General features: G+C 39.0%; 2 protein-coding genes across 2 annotated transcripts in view; both read left to right on the top strand.

The window, feature by feature from the left end:
• Positions 1–17,639, top strand: part of MORN2 (MORN repeat containing 2) — a 1,051,609-nt gene that overhangs the window by 74,330 nt on the left and 959,640 nt on the right. The gene's annotated exons all lie outside the window — the stretch shown is intronic.
• Positions 16,246–17,639, top strand: part of RMDN2 (regulator of microtubule dynamics 2) — an 88,604-nt gene continuing 87,210 nt past the window's right edge. Inside the window, exon 1 of the mRNA XM_050753350.1 lies at positions 16,246–16,861. The gene's annotated coding sequence lies outside the window, so the exon portion shown is untranslated. The remainder of the gene's footprint in view (positions 16,862–17,639) is intronic.

Genomic DNA, 17,639 nt, shown 5'->3' with positions numbered 1-17,639 from the left:
ACCCCAGACATTCGGGAGCCTGAGGCAGGGGAATCACTTGTACCCAGCATGCGGAAGTTGCAGTGAGCCGAGATCGTGCCATTGCACTCTGGGCAAGAAGAGCGAAACTTTGTCTCAATAAATAAATAAATGCAACCATCCTTAGAAGACCAGGAGGAAACCAAAGTCAGAGAGTTTTTCAGTGTACTTCTCAGGGCAAAAGGAGTCCATGCAGCTTACATGTAGTCTGTTCCAGCCCTCAAACAGGAACACACAGATATTGGGGGCCAGGGTTCATAGCATTCCAGGTGTGATTTGCCTGGAATGTCCTGGAGGCAGGATTTCCTTGGTCATCTCTGGAGATAGCCGGAAGTGGGGTTGACAATTTGGAGATGGCAACACTGACTACATTGTGACACTAACAGTTAAAAAAGGTTTGGATGGCCGGGCACGGTGGCTCATGCCTGTAATCTGAGCAATTTGGGAGACCAAGGCGGGAGGATCACAGGTCAGGAGATTGAGACCATCCTGACCAACACAGCGAAACCCTGTCTCTACTAAAAATACAAAAAATTAGCCAGGCATGGTGGCACACGCCCGTAGTCCCAGCTACTCGGGAGGCTGAGGCAGGAGAATCACTTGAACCTGGGAGGTGGAGGTTGCAGTGAGCCAAGACCATCCACTGTACCCCAGCTTGGGTGACAGTCTCAAAAAAAAAAGAAGTTTTGGACTATGATACATCGATAATGACTATTTCAGCTCCACGTTAGGTTTTTTTCTCACTAAAGTTGCCATACTTTCTTTTTCCCTCTACAGTTCACTGAACAACAACAAAAAAGCATAATTAATCTTCTGACAGCTGAGCAGCTGAGACCAGACAAGCAAAGCTGAATTTCAAATGACAATGTGTTAAGTAATTAAAGGAGAATGTCCCAGAAGATAGGAGTGGAGTGTTTTACATTTTGGAATCCAGAAAATTACCCAATTAATTAGTTAGATCCTTGCATTACTTTATGGCCTTTCCAAAATCTCTGTTTTCTGATCTCAACTACCTCCAGTCTCAGGCAGGGCAAATATTGAGGCTTAGATTGTCCTGATGGGGATAGTGATAACTTTTAACTTAATTTAAAATATCTTCTCAAGAGTGAAAAAATGCATGGACAAGAATGCTTGTTGAAAATTGTCTTGATGATTACATAACTCTGTAAATTTAGTAAAAATTATTGCATTATACACTTAAAATGACTGAATTTTATGGCATGTCATTTAAACCTCAAAACTTTTTTTTTAAAGAGTGCTTGGAAAGGAAAACATAGATGCACACAAAAACTTGTTCATCAACACAGAAATGAATATTCATAGAGACACTATTCATGAGAATCAAAAAGTGGAGACAACCCAAATATCCATGAACTGCTGAATGGCTAAATAAAATGTAGTATATTCATACAATGGAATATTATTTGGTAATTTAAAAAATGAAATACTGACATTATGTTAAGTGATTTCACTTAACATAGAAGGCACAGAAAGACAAACATTGCATATTCTCACTTATTTGTGGGATCTAAAAAATTTTTAAATTGATCTCATGGAGATCAATAATAGAAGAGTCATAACCAAAGGCTGGGAAGAGTTGTTGGGGGTGGGGGGAGGTGGAGATGGTTAATGGGTCCAAAAACTAGTTAGAATGAATGAATAAAGCCTATTATTTGATAGGAAAATGGAATGTCTATAGTCAATAATAATTTAATTGTACATTTTAAAATAACTAAAAGAATATAACTGGATTATTTGTAACATAAAACAGAAATGCTTGAGGGGATGGATAGCCTACTTTCCATGATGTGATTATTATGCATTGCATGCCTGGATCAAAAGATCTCATGTTCCCCATAAATACATACACCTACTATGTACTCACAAAATAAAAAATTATTATTATTATTATTATTTTCTTTGAGACTGAGCCTTGCCCCAACCCCCAGGCTGGAGTGCAGTGGCTCAATCTCGGCTCACTGCAACCTCCGCCTCCCAGGCTCAAGAGATTCTCCTGCCTCATCCTCCCGAGTAGCTGGGACTACAAGCGTGAGCCACTATGACCAGTTACTTTTTGTATTTTGAGTAGAGACAGGGTTTCACCATGTTAGCCAGGCTAGTCTTGAATTCCCAATCTCAAGTGATCTGCCTGCCTCCCAAAGTGCTGGCATTACTGGTGTGAGCCACCATGCCCGGCCTAAAAAATTATTTTTAAAAATAAATTACTGATACATACCACAACATGGGTGGATCTTGAAATACAACACTAAGTGAAAGAAGTCAGACACAAAAGACCATGTATTGTATGATTCCATTTACATGTTATGTCCAGAATAGGCAAATCTATGAGAATCAGAAAATAGTTTAGTGGTTACTAGGTACTGGGAATGAGAGGAATGGGGAGGGACTGCTAATGAGTATAGGGTTTCTTTATGGGGTAAATAAAAAATGCTGTAAAATTAGATTGTAGTAATAGCTGCTTTGAATATACTAAAAACCATTGGATTGTATACTTTAAATGGGTGAATTATATGGCGTATGAACTACATCTGAATAAAGACTTTACAAAAAAAGAATGTTTGTTGCAGCATTGTTTGTAACAGCAAAAAAAATCAACAATGGGAGTTGGTTACATAAATTATGGTAAAACCATACAACCAAATAAATACTACGTGGTGAAAAGAGATGCCATAAGTGAGCATCACCAAAATTACAGGGAAATTTGTGAAACTCAGATTGTGAAATCTGAGAAATGTTCGTGAAAACTCAGAAATGTTTGACTCAACAGATCTGCCACGGGCCTTAAGGAGGTGCATTTCTCACAACTTCTTTTATTCTTTTTTTTTTTTTTTTTTTTTTTTTTTTTTTGAGACTCTTATTCTGTCACTCAGGCTGGAGTGCAGTGGTGCAAGTGCAGTGGTGTGGTCCTAGCTCACTGCAGCCTTGACCTCCAGGGCTTAATCCATCTGCCCACCTCAGCCTCCTCAGTAGCCGGGACCATAAGCACTTGCCATTACAGTTGGCTAATTTTTGTATTTTTTGTAGAGATGGGGTTTCGTCATGTTGCCCAGGCTACCCACAGTTTCTCACACTGCTGGCCTGGAGACTGCTCTCTGAGAACCATATCTTTGTATATGCATGAAAAGAACAAATGGTCACAATATATTGTTGAAGAATCAAAAAGTGGTTGATTATGTTGTATGAGCCTATTAAAAATATAGACATTTACGTTATACATATTATCCCCATAGACATTATACATTTTATTCATATGACATATGTGAGCACAGAAAAAAATGTCTAGAAGGCTGGGTACCCAAATATTAATTATTTTTACTTTTTGGTAGCAATTTTTATCTTCTTAATAATTGTATTTATTTTTACAATGAGCCACATGTCCTTTATCAATCATAAAAATTACAATAAATATCACAAAGTGTGAAAATGTGAGAAATATTTCCTCTAGTATGTTTTAGAAACATTTTTCACTTTGTTCCTGTTATTTTCCGCTTTTAAATTTTTTTAGTCAAATGTGTCACATTTTTCTTTTTCTTCTTTTTTTTTGAGATGGAGTCTCGCTCTGTCACCCAGGCTAGAGTGTAATGGCGCAATCTTGGCTCACCACAACCTCCGCCTCCTGGGTTCAAGCAATTCTCCTGCCTTAGCCTCCTGAGTAGCTGGGATTACAGGCATGCACCACCACACCTGGCTAATTTTGTATTTTTAGTAGAGACAGGTTCTCCATGTTGGTCAAGCTGGTCTTGAACTCCCGACCTCAAGTGATCTGCCCACCTGGGCCTCCCAAAGTGCTGGGATTACAGGCATGAGCCACCGTGCCCGGCCATCACATTTTTCTTTATGGCTAATGTGTTTCATGCCATTATTAGAAAAATCTTCCTGCTCTTTGATTAAAGCTTTAACAAATTTTTTTCTAGTTATATGGCTTAATATTTTATGGCTAAATCTTTTGATGTAGTAGAGTAGGCATCCGTCTATAATTTTTTGTATGAGGCTAGTCAGTTATACCTTTGCTATTTCCTGAGTAGTTCCTCTATTTTCCATTGGTTTCTAATGTCATCTACATCTGGGTCTATTATTGGGCTCTAGTCTCTTCCTTTAATTACACTATCCTTGCACTGGTTCTAGTAAATTTTAATACTTGCACTGGTTCCAGTAAATTTTAGTACTTGGGAGAGCTAGTTCAAATTCATTATTAATTTTCAGACTTTTCCTGGTTATTGTTACATTTTCTTCTTCCAGTTAAACATTAAAATTATTTTGTCAAGTACACCAAAATGAAATGTTTTTGGTTGAAAATGTATGGAATTATATAAGGAAACATAGCATCTTTAAAATGGGGAATCTTTGTGTCCAAGAATATAGTATGGCTTTTCATTCATTTCAGCCTTCCTTTATGTTTCTCAATATGGCTTTAACTTTTTTTTCATGTAGACCCAGCACATTTTCTATTACTGTAATGAGGCCCCACGGTACAGTGGATACAAGCAGGGACTCTGGGGTTAGACAGGACAAATTCCAGCTCTAGCACTTCCTGGCCAAGTGACCTTGGGCAACTGCATAGCATCTAACCACCTCAGTTTTCTCATCTCTAAAATGGGAATAGTACTTATATCACAGGTTTGTTATGAGCATTAATAAGAGATTGTCTGTTACATGGAAATCACTTAGCAAAGTGTCTAGTTCATTGCAATCGTTATCATCATGATAAAGAAAACTTTACATAACTGTATGAAAAGGCTAGCAACCAATAGAAAAATTGTTGGTGAGCATTTAAAAATTGTGCAATATGTGGAGGGCAATTAGGCAATATCTATCACGATTTTAAACACTGATCTCTTTGACTCAGGAATTCCAGTTCTAAAAATGTTACCTACATATTTAGAGAACTAAATTGTTAATACCCTCCAGTAAAGACCACCAGGGACACACCTGTAGCTGATTGTGGGTTGTCTGAGTAAGATGACATGAGAATGAACAGATTATAGAATCGGGGTTTTAGTTGGATAGTTTTAGAGAGGTTCCACAGAACACTCTTGATACCTTCAGAAAGGAAGCAATTCGATAATTGGGTATCTCAATAAATCTTATCTATAGGGAAGGCAGGCAAGAGCTAGGATAAAGCTGTGACTAGTAAAGAATTAGCAGTCACTCATTTATCGAGAGAGGCAGGTGTTTGGCATTTTGTATTGCACAGCATCCTTGTCAGAATTGGATGTTCTATGAAAACAGTATGGATTAGCTATGAGCATCACATTAGTTTATAATAACATTGAGGCCTACTATGTCAGATCTGTTCCTGGATGACAGGGACTGATTTTATATTTTCTTTCTTATAATGTACTTGCAATGAGTCATTGTTTTTACTAGCCAATGGTGGAAATAACTTAGAGGTCTATTAATTCAGAGGCTAGTTAAAAATTATGGTATATTCTCACAATGAAATAGTTATCAAAATGAACCAGTCATTAAGTGAAAAAAATTGCAGAACATTATATGGTTTAAACAGTATGTATAACATACACGCGTGTTTACACATCATAGAAATTTGCATTCATATGAGAAAATATTGTATACTCAAAATCTTAACAATGTTTACCTCTAGAAAGCAGGATGGAGTGAAAAGGACAGGGCGCTTTATCTCTTTAATTAATGGACTTCTGTTTGTTTTAAAATCTAAATGTTGAATTCTTTAATCGATAAAAGTATCTTTAAGTTATGATAAGCAAATATGGCAGGTTTTAAATTTTCAGTAACGGAATTCATCTTGATTAGAAGTGCAAGCAATCCCAGAGCTTGCTCATGAATGCTATTATGTTGTGAAAATAATTTAATTTGGCCATTCCTCCAGGGACCTATTTGATTCAAGTAACAGTTCCCAGAGAATGCTGACAAGGAGATAATTTTTTCCATCTTTCCTTTGGGTGTAATATTAGCATTGGAGTTTCTGAAAGTCATTAAGGTAACTAATTGCTACTGAATTACATATTAAGCTTGGAAGAGTCAAGTGAATCCATTCCTTCTTCCTATACAGAAGAATAGCACTAGTCCTATGCAATGAAAACCCAGACAACTGGATTTTAACAGGGAACTGAGTCAAGTTTTTATGGTGAACTTATAGAATTTCTTATGCTGAACTCTAAATATTTCAGAAATAGATTTCTCTAAAGTCAGTTTATTTGTACATATGTAACACTGTGATGGTTAATATTGAGTGTCAGGTTGATTGGATTGAAGGATACAAAGTATTGTTTGGGGTGTGTCTGTAAGGGTGTTACCAAAGGAAATTAACATTTGAGTCAGTGGACTGGGAGAGGCAGACCCACCCTCAGTCTGGGTGGGCACCATCTAATCAGCTACCAGCGTGGCTAGAATAAAGCAGGCAGAAGAAGGTGGAAATACTTGACTTGCTGAGTCTTCTGGCCTTCATCTTTCTCCCATGCTGGATGCTTCCTGCCCTCGAATATCAGACTCCAAGTTCTTCAGATTTGGACTCTTGGGTTTAACACCAGTGATTTGCCAGGGGCTCTCAGCTAATCAGCTGCCAGCACAGCTAGAATAAAGCAGGCAGAAGAAGGTGGAAAAACGACTTGCTGAGTCTTCTGGCCTTCATCTTTCTCCCATGCTGGATGCTTCCTGCCCTCGAACATCAGACTCCAAGTTCTTCAGCTTTTGGACTCTTGGACTTAACACCAGTGATGTGCCAGGGGCTCTCAGGCCTTTGGCCACAGACTGAAGGCTGCACCGTCATCCTCCCTACTTTTCAGGTTTTGGGACTCAGACTGGCTTCTTTGCTCCTCAGCTTGTAGACAGCCTATCGTGGGACTTCACCTTGTGATCATGTGAGTCAGTTCTCCTAATAAACTCCTCTTCATGTATACATATATCCTATTAGTTCTGTCCCTTTAGAGAACCCTAATAAACACATGGAATGAATTTATTTCTCCAAACTGCTGTCAATTATGCTCTATCAAATTCCCTTTTCCTACTGCATGGTGGGTTGCCTTGACCATGTGTCATCCTGACTCCGTAAGTCTTTGTATGGAAATGTAGCCCAGTCAGCATCTCACTCTCCAGTTCAGCAGCTCTCTCCCCTTGCTCTAGATCAGGTTAGGCATATTCTCCATCACTCCTCTCCAACTTCACTGTCTTCACCTTCTCCTTTTCCTGCTCCTCTGCTATCAGTACAGGTAGGAAGAGAAGAAGAAGAGACAGTTCCTCAGGTGGCTGCCCAGGGCATGCTGGGTGCCCTCTTTCTGGTTAGTTGCGATGCTCCCCTCAACCTGAAGAGTTGGGGATGGAAGTCGTCGGGGGCGGGGGGCATTCAGGTCCTGTCACCTTTCTCTTAGTCAGCACAGCTGATCTAATTCATGGAATCCTTGTACTCTGGGTGTGGACAGGTGGAGCGTACAAGTGGCCCTGATGGTGTGGACATATCCAAAACAGCACTCCTAAGCAATGGCAATCTCTTTCAAAATTTGAGTGCACCTTCTCAATTACCACCCACGGGAAGGCAAAATGCCACCTTTGTGTGACTGCACATGCCCTTCCCCTGCTCCCTATAATGGCCCCCCAGCATTTCTGCAGCCCTCAGTCACATCTACCACCCTAGTGAGTGTGGGTACTGATAAGATCTATCTTCAGTATTTCCTGGGAACATTACTCTCTCCATCTGGTCACACTACTTGCCATTCTCCCCAGGGCACTTCCTAGACTGCAATGCCTAGTGGCAGGAGAGAGAGCCCTGACTCTCCAGGCCTCCAACAGGAGATGAAGAGGACAGATCCCCTTCTTTCTTGCACTATAAGCAATTCTCTGGGCAAACACCCAACTCTTCACAAGCCCCACAGGTAGAAGGGGGCACCTAGCTTCTTCTTTTTTACAAGCACTGCCCTCTCCTAGGGGGTTATTTCTTGCCGCACAGACCTGAGAACCAAGTTGGAGTGTGTGTTATCAGGGAAGGGGCTGCTGGCAGTTGCTGAGATGACCCCTCTCCACAAGGCCATAGGGAAGTGGGTGGTGTTCTTTCAACTTCCAGGCTGGTTATTTAGCAGTTCTTGTTTTCAGCTAAGGGCCGCATCATCAATCCCAGGAAAAACAAGAATGATCTCCTTTAGCATCTTTGCTCTTTCTGGGGGTTCAGGATCCCTACTCTCTTTTCCTCTATCTGCTCAGTACCATCCTTTCAGTAAGATCCCTTCAGTGACTTGTCTCCAATTCTAGTTCTGCTTCTGATACAGGTTTCTCTGACACCCTGTTTGCAGTGTTTTTAGATGGCTTTTTAAATATTTTATTTTATTTTATTTTTTGAGATGGAGTCTGCCTATGGCCCAGGCTGGAGTGCAGTGGCATGATCTTGGCTCACTGCAACCTCTGCCTCCTAGGTTCAAGCAATTCTCTGCCTCAGCCTCCCGAGTAGCTAGGATTACAGGTGCCCACCACCATACCCAGCTAATTTTTGTATTTTTAGTAGAGATGGGGTTTCATCATCTTGGCCAGGCTGGTCTTGAACTCCTGACCTCGTGATACACCTGCCTCGGCCTCCCAAAGTGCTGGGATTACAGGCGTGAGCCACCATGCCCAACCTAGATGGGTTTTGCATAGTACAATGGCAGAACAAATAAACGACTCACTTATCACAGTTATTTAGATACTATAAACATACATATAGACAAGGATGGACAGCCTCTGTACTATTTTTTGTGACTCCCATCTCCAACTAGATTTTCAATCTCCATGCTTTTCTTTTTTTCTACTACAATTCTCAATAATCATTCCCCATGTGATTTACTTCAATGATCTACTAGTAGATGATCTCAGAAAGTCAGTCTAAAAAGTGCCTAAAACCATGTCCTAGTGTTCTGGATAAACAACAAGTACAAAGAGCCTGTTCCCTTTGAATTGAAATCTTAAGTATGGTTTCTCAGTGATTCCTAGAACTAATGTGGACCTATCTTATTTTAACTGGTTATGGTGTAAGTTCAAAAGCTGCCAAATTTTATTATTCTTTTATGTTTGAGATATGCTTCAAGAGGCTCTGACTTTTTGTGACAACAATTATTCGAAATCGACACTATATTTTGAAAAGTAAATTTCCAGGCCGGGCGCGGTGGCTCAAGCCTGTAATCCCAGCACTTTGGGAGGCCGAGGCGGGTGGATCACGAGGTCAGGAGATCGAGACCATCCTGGCTAACATGGTGAAACCCCGTCTCTACTAAAAATACAAAAAACTAGCCGGGCGAGGTGGCGGGCGCCTGTAGTCCCAGCTACTCCAAGGGCTTTGAACTTGCAAACTCAAATTTTCCTTGCCAGTTATTTTAAGCTGTCATTTGAAAGTGTAAATGTTTATTCTACCTGGGTACAAGTGTGGTGGGTTTTCTTCCAAGTTGTACTAACAAAGGTCACAAGCACAGCCACACCCTACAAGGCCTCTCACTTTATTTGTAGAACACTAGAAATACTTCAGATGTCATACGAAGGTCTTTGAAAATCTAAGTGACCTCCTTAGGTCACTTAGGTTCTAATTCCAAGTTCGTGAATTTGCAAACACACTACAGAACATGACAGCAAAGAGGTGAATACACTGCGTTTTCCAGAAAACCACTGGAAATAATCTGAAACCTGAAATCAATGCCAAGTGAAGATAATGAAAGTGCTTTATCAGTGTTTGTTTAAGGTCAAAACTTGGAATATATTTCAAAAGAACTCAGCATCTCTACAAGTAATTAGTTGTTTTGTTAGTCATTTATTAATAAGGGGTATCATTTTTATTCATTAATATTTTTATTTTCTTCTAAATGATGTACATGGAGAAACTCAAAACTTGTGTTTTTTTGCACATCAAAAATTAATTAGCACTAGCACTTTCTTACCTTTTTGTGCATTCACTGTGTAAACCTAATCTTGCCATCTCGAGCACTGGAAATACACACTAGCAACTAGGCTTGCGCAGGGAAGATGAGAAAATCGTAAGCGAAGAGCTCTGAGCTTCAATGCAGTGTGTGACCCGGACAAGTCACACATTACATAACCACTGAGATTCTCTTTCCTTCTCTGCAAAATGGGAATGAAAATATGTGCTCTGCCTACCTCAGAGGTTGAGGTGACAAGCACAAGCACATGAAAGCACTGTGAGCACTGCAAGTGCCTCATGAATGCAATTGTTATGTCTGATAGAGGAGGCAGAAAGCATTCTCATACTTCATGTATCAAACCTTTGATTATGTCCCCTGGACATACACATCCTGAGAACTAACTTCTGGGGAAAAAGGAATTTGGCAAGTACAGAAAAATTGTGACACAAATGATTAATCTGGATTATAACAATAAACCTGTTGGCCAAGTTTTTAAGAGTATGAGTTGCTCATAATCATGGCCTCATGCAGGCTACCAAGTCTTGCTAGAACATGTGAGCTCTTAGAGATGTCAGACAGGACCCAGAGCCAAGAATGCTCTTACTCAAAGAGGTCTGAGAAAAGCAGGGACAGTTTCCTATCATGCTAAAATGAATCTCTTTTCTTACTGCTCTTCCTCTCTTTGGCAGGAAAAGTTGCAAGAATAGCTAATAAAGTTCCAAAACCACAATTTCATTTGGATGCTTTCAACATGGTTTTTGAACTTTGTTTTGCATAAAACACCAAAAATGAATGAATGAGTAAATGAAGAACAGATTTCAACAGTGGTTCCTCAAGAATGATGCTGCCTCATCTCATTTGCTCTTTAGAAATCAGAAGATCATCTATACTGCTACATGCAACGTTTTCCAAAGGATGGTCCTTGCAACATCAACTCAGAATACTCTTTTAAACTGAAATTTCCTGGGCCCCATCTCAGACTAAGAATCCAAAGGTTTGGTGGTCAGAGAATCTGCATATCTTGAATGAATGAATTTGTTACTAGAAAGGGGTCTGGATCCAGACCTCAAGAGAGGTTCTTGGATTGTGCACAAGAAAGAATTCCAGATAAGTCCATACAGTGCAAGCAAGTTTATTAGGAAAGTAAAGGAATAAAGAATGGGTACTCTATAGGCAGAGCAGTGGGGTTGCTCCACCAAGGATACTTATAATTATTTCTTGATTATATGCTAAACAAGGGGCGGATTATTCATAAGTTTTCTGGGGAGGAGGTGGGCAATTCTCAGAACAGAGGGTTCCTCCCCTTTTTAGACCATATAGGGTAACTTCCTGACATTACCATGACATTTGTAAACTGCCATGGCACTGGTGGGAGTGTCTTTTAACATGCTATTGCATTATAATTAGCATATAATGAGCAGGGAGGACTATCAGAGGTCACTCTCATCACCATCTTGGTTTTGGTGGGTTTTGGTTGGCTTCTTTACCGCAACTTGTTTTGTCAGCAAGGTCTTTGTGACTTGTATCTTGTGGTGACCTCCTATCTCATCCTGTGAGTAAGAATGCCTAAACTCCTGGGAATCCAGCCCAGTAGGTCTCAGCCTTATTTTACCCAGCCCCTATTCAAGATGGAGTCACTCTTGTTCAAACATCTCTGACAGATTGATGGACAATAATTCAGTCAGTTTATATGCACATAACCCCTCCATCTTTCATTCTGCAATCTTAATTATGAATACTGCATAAGAGATTTAATAGGCCTTGCAAAACAAAACCAGTGACACAAACATTTTAAGGCATACGCATACTTAGAAATAATGCAAAACATTAGATAGTAAATTCTGACAAGAAGAGCTAATTTGAAAAACAGAAATATCTTTAGACAAAATTTAGGTCTCCAAGGTAAAGTAAAAAGTTTCCAAGTATTTTTGGAAACTTCATTTCTCCTTTCTCAGTTTCTCTACAATTCCATGCTCCCAACCAAACTTACAGAGGTCTTTCTCCTCTGTAAGCTATCTTACTCGGCATTAGCCAATTTTAAAAAAAAGAACTAGCAATCACATAGGCTGATCACATACAGAAAACTTCCCAAAACTTCTGGTTAAAAGTGAAGAATTCAGATATCTGGATATTTTTATTTATCCATAAATCCATTCATTCAAGATATGCATTACTGAATATTATGTACTAAGGGTAGAAAAATGACTAAGACATGGCCCATGCTTTTAAGAAAAATTATTCAAAATCTAGAGATTAAGATCTCACAGGATAGTCTTTCAATACTGGGGCATTGCCTAACAAGCCTATAGAAGCATTTTTTAAATCTCTAGAAGAACGTACCTGTGTTTGTGCTGTTTAGTGTTAATTAAGGGCTTAGATGCCGTGAAATTACATGTTAACATAAATTAGTTGGCAGAGGCCAGAGACGTTGCCAAACATCCTACAATGTAGAATTCTCCCTACAACAAAGAATTCTCTGTCCAAAAAATCAATAGTACTGAAGTTGAGAAACCCTGTTCCAAAGACATCAAAAGAGAAACCAGGAGACCTTTGCCCTCCTAGGAAAGAGAAGTTTTGATGGTTTCTGCAGTAGGTTGGTATATGGGACAGAAGTCAGGAAGTGAAGCCTGTGAGAGGACACTGCAGGTATTTCCTAGTGGAGGTTGTTAAATAAGGAAGTGCTAGCCTGAGAGGGGAGCCAGGGTTAGTGGAAGTTTCTTTTAGGAAGGATAATTGGTGGTACCCAAGTATTTTAAAGTGTTTGAATCAACTGAAGTTTTTATTTTTCATTTGGATGTTAGATGCCTTTGAAGCTTTCACCTAAGCCATGTTAACAATGTATTATCTTGATGAAAGATCTTTACAGTTTCTACTTCTTTAAAAGGGGAGAAAATAATGCTACCTATTTACAACCGCATCTCATAATCGCACAGATTTAGCGAAGGAAAATACCCAAAGCGCCTTGATGTCTAATGTGGATTCTCACTGTTTAATATTTTATGAAAATATTTTGAGCTTTTGTAATGTCACTCTGTAATCTTAGTGCATTTCTGTAGGTAAATATCTGAATTATTCAAATTAGTTTATTAACAGTCTTTCATTTATTAAATACACATACTCCTTGAGTTATGCTTCTTGTACAATGAGTGACTGGCTGCTCATTATGTCTCAAAGAAAGGTTCCTCTCAGCACCCTTTTGTTTGAGAAATGGGGGGTTTATGATACTAGGAGAAATAAATGTGAAGTTATTACTGTCGGAATTGTCTTTTTTTGTTGTTGTTGTTATTTCTTTAAAGAAGTTGTTTCTTAAGGGTTGCTTTGCCTCGTGTGAGAAAGTCAAAGAGTGCTGTGGTGGAATGGGTCATTCTCTTCTTGCTGGAAGCCTGGCAGAGCCTGTGGCTGGTGGTAGGAAGGATTCTTTTTGCACTAGCTGGTAAGTGGAGGTCAGAGCTGGAGGGTGGGGATTTTCTGATCATTTGACATTGGACAGTTATCAGCTGCAGCAGTTGGCAGGGACAAGTTCAGTTTTTTGTTTTGTAAGCGGAAGCAGCCAAGGCCATAGCAACAGATAAATGATTTCCTGACATCAGCAGGTCTAAATCTGAAGTCAGTGCCAAACCATACCGTATGTTATCACATAGGGTATAAAGGGTTTTATGGGTTTCTCACAGAAATTAACCACCATTTCTAGCATAATTTTCATGATATGTCCCATGTTCCAAACAATCCAATTAAAATTATTTTGGATCACAATACACATGGGTTCGTTACTCTCTTTAGTCAGGCTTTCTTCTAAAATCACTACAGTAGTGTTTCAGTTTTCAACTTTTTCTAGACTGTCTTCTCTGGGAGTCCAAATATGTGTCTTAATAATGATAGAAGTATAATTTTTATAAAATTCAAAAAGTTCTAACAATGGTTGGTTAATTAATGTGTCTCTATTGCAATATATGAGAGTAGATTCTATTTATTTATTTGTATACCCAGGGGCTCTGTCTACTGAACAATTTCTTGAAAAGGATCTGCTCCTAAAGGGAAAATCACTTTTCTTGGTATAGTCTGAAGACAGTAAGTCTGGAAAACTGCTAACCCCAATTTTTCCCAGCAGAATATTGTCTAAAATTGACTTACCACCCAAATCCAAAATGAAATATTTTTTCCAATTACGATATGTAATTAGGCACATCCAGTTATTTTAACTTTTTGTACACATGTTAACAACATTTTGTCTGATGATGATGAACATTCACCTTTGTTTTTAATTAGCCCCAGTGAAACTGACCTTAGCTTGTGAAGTTGATGTATATATTGTCAAGAGTGTCCCTGAACATCGTCTCCCAGGATGAAGAAAGAACGCAGAGGGAGGGGCAAAACCACTCTTTCCTCTGAATCTGTCAAGTTCCATTTTAGATTGTATCCAAGGCTGTGCTTTATTTGCAAAGGCCATGGAAAATTAGTGGAGGAATGAGACTTAAAAAATCTTCCATAATTTCTAAAGAAATGTCATTCTTTTCTTGAATCGTCACTGAAATACTGCTGAAAACCACTGAGCAAAGTTAGTACATGCCTTTCTGAAAATGACTTTTTTCATGGAACAAAAACTTAATGTTTCTAATGAAATAGAAACTTTCTAATAAGAAATCTATATCCTAATGAGTTATGTATATTTTTAATAAATTGATTCAACATTGAACTGCTAAGTACTATAACATAAATATTCTTGTTAATTTTTCTTTCATACGTATCTTTTTAAAATATCATTTTTAATTTGTTCACCCATTAGGCCAACCATTTTATTGGATTTAAGTGATTAATAATTTGTTGCACTAATCAGTCTATGGAAATATTTAATAAGTTTATCCTAATGCTTTTTTCAGAGAAAACATTTTTCCCTTAGAAAGTCCAAGTTAGTTTCTTTTCAGAAATGTTTTTTTTGTAATTTTCCTGTGTTCTAGAGACTGCCTAATTTTTTTAAAAACTACATCAGACATAGTACTATATTCCTATTTTCCCCAAATTCCATTCCTAGCCTAACCTGAATATCATGAAGACAAAGTAATTTTATACTCTGTGGATTAGAGGTTGTGGTAAACTGCAGAAAACTCCCAGTGGGGTAAATGATCAGTTTTGAGAATTCAGTTTCTTCTCTAATGGAAGCAGTGAAAGCTGAACCCTAAATAACTGAAGTGGGGGATACAAAGGATGTAATATCACATTAAAAGGGCTATGATGTTCTTGTAAATGGTGCTATGAAGAGCCCCTTCAAGTGTTCTATCAAAGGCAGGGTCTGGGGGTCCAAGCTGGGCTAGGTTAAGAGAAAAGGCTCTCAGACAAAGCTAAGTTTGATTATTGTCTCTAAAACTGACTACATGGCCTGGGACAAGTTTCTTCACCTCTTGAAGGCTTGGTTTCCTCACCTGTATGTTATTTACTTCATTAGATTGTTGGGAAAATGGAATAAGATAATTCATACGAAGAACGAAGCTTGAAAACTGTGTAGAAGACTCAATAAATGGTCTTGCTGTTGCGGTTGCTGCTGCCCTTTGCTCCTCCTCATTTACAAATGATTCGGGGAACTTACAGCTTCAGTTACACCTGGCAGACTTCTTCCTCCGCTCCTGCTCTTTGCCTGTGCACTTCTCCCTCTCTTAACGGTTAGGGTGTTCTTAATTTTAAAATTTTTTCCCCAGCTATTTGCAGTAAAATATTTCCTTAACCCCTTCCTTAAAATACTTCCTTAAAACCAGCCTGGAAATGAAGAACGTTGATTCTGCTGTTTTGAAGTGGGGGTTGGGGATTGTATATGGTGCTAATTATATCTGCAGCTCAGCCCTCAGTTTACAAATAAAGAAATTCAGAGTGTAAGTTTAATAAGATTTGGAAATACTTAACAACAAGGAACTAGAACACTGAACAGTTATATAGCATATTGGTAACTGTTACAGGGTTAAAATGAACTTTGCCATTCAGTTGCTTCCTGGAAATAAAACCACTCAAATAAAACCTAAAAAAAAAAAAAAAAAAAAAAAAACACACCTGTCTCAAATTACTATAATGAAGGACTATACATTTCCTCATGCTTTTCCCTCACATGTACATATTACTTTCAAATATTTTTTTTCAAATAGTTATCTCATATAGAGGGTGTGTACCATGCCAGGTTCTCAAGATACAAAGATAAATGCTACGATCCTTGAAGATGTTCACAGCCTCACAAACACAGTCACTGGCAAGCAGTAATTATATAGCATACATGACAGAGGTCTGCTGTAAGCTAGCAGGGAGGTGTTTTGTATTCATTTAAACTCCTGGTCCTTCCTTAAGTTTTGATGGGGCATGGATGAATACTCCTTATGGGGAAGGAGAGAGTGTATACCTTCTCAAGGGAAAGAGGTTGAAGTGGATGAATTGGTTTTGGATGGGTGGCAAGCAGCAGGACATTCCAGGCACAAGGAACAGGATAGAAAGGATATAGCTTGTGGAGGAGACGATCTAGCTTAGCTAGAGCTGAAGTGTAGAATGATGTCTGGTGGAAGTCGTGGAGAAAAGCTGGAAAAGTAGGTTGGGGCAAATCGTGAAGGGTCTGTACCCACTCCTCCCAAATGATTGCAATGCTGTACTGGTTCTGATGAATAACAGTAACTCTGAGATTCTTAGTGTGTTCTAGTTTTTCCTTCAGCTATTCCTTTTAGACTGAACGTTCCTAGTAGTGGTGAGGGGAATCATTTCTTCTTTTTAATGTCATCCCTGCAACAGTACCTGGTAAAGATGGTGCCTGTCTTTGCTATTTAGTTTCAGCTTTGCCAAGGTCAATGGTTGTCACTGTCCCTGAGTTTCTACCTTTCAGATAATTTTTACTGGTCAAGGAATAGAAACAAAGGTATTGGAAAGGAGCAAGTGTGACACAGTCTATGTCCTGAACTTGAAGATCAAGTCAGTATCAGCTGCCATCTTCCTCTTGGAATCGACTGGTAAGGCCTTGGTCACAGTCCAGACGTCACATTTGTATTGCAAGCCTCTTCCGTGTTATGTGCTGGGGATGCAGCAGTGAAAAATCAGTGGGCTCCTGGAAAAGCTTAAATTTTGTTTTAAATACTAAAAAGCTCCTTTTAAGTATTAGTGAAGAGACAGTCAAGTTTCTTTGGTATCTAAATCTTGCTAAAAGAGAAATTTTTTTTGCATGATCGGTTTATATCATATTGTATTCTAGTGAAATGAAGCTAGTATTACATCGCAAGGTTGCTGCAAACCATAATAAATAGGAGTGAAAGTGGGTTTGTATCTAACTAGTTTCGAATCTGAGAGATTAAAGATTAGTCTGCTCTTTTCCCAAATACAAGTTAGGTTTTTTTGTTGTTGTTTTTTGAGACAGAGTCTCATTCTGTCCCAGGCTGTTGAGCAGTGGCCCGATCTCAGCTCACTGCAACTTCTGCCTCTGAGGTTCAAGCGATTCTCATGCCTTAACCTCCCGAGCCGCTGGGACTACAGAAGTGTGCCACCACACCCGGCTAATTTTTCTATTTTTAGTAGAGATGGTGTTTCATCATATTGGCCAGACTGGTCACGAACTCCTGGCCTCAAGTGATCCATCCGCCTCGGCCTCTCAAAGTGCTGGGATTACAGTCGTGAGCCACTGCGCCAGGCTACAAATTACTTTTAATAAAATGACCATGGCCAGGCTTACTTATTCTTCAATGCGGCTTGCTTGAAGCTCAAGAAAGCATTTTAAAGAGCCTATAGAATCCCTGA

The sequence above is a fragment of the Macaca thibetana genome, chromosome 13 (assembly GCF_024542745.1).
Source record: "Macaca thibetana thibetana isolate TM-01 chromosome 13, ASM2454274v1, whole genome shotgun sequence".
NCBI classification, from domain to species: Eukaryota; Metazoa; Chordata; class Mammalia; order Primates; family Cercopithecidae; genus Macaca; species Macaca thibetana.
The sequence above is the reverse complement of the archived record's forward strand: the minus strand, read 5'-3'. Positions and strand labels throughout refer to the sequence as shown.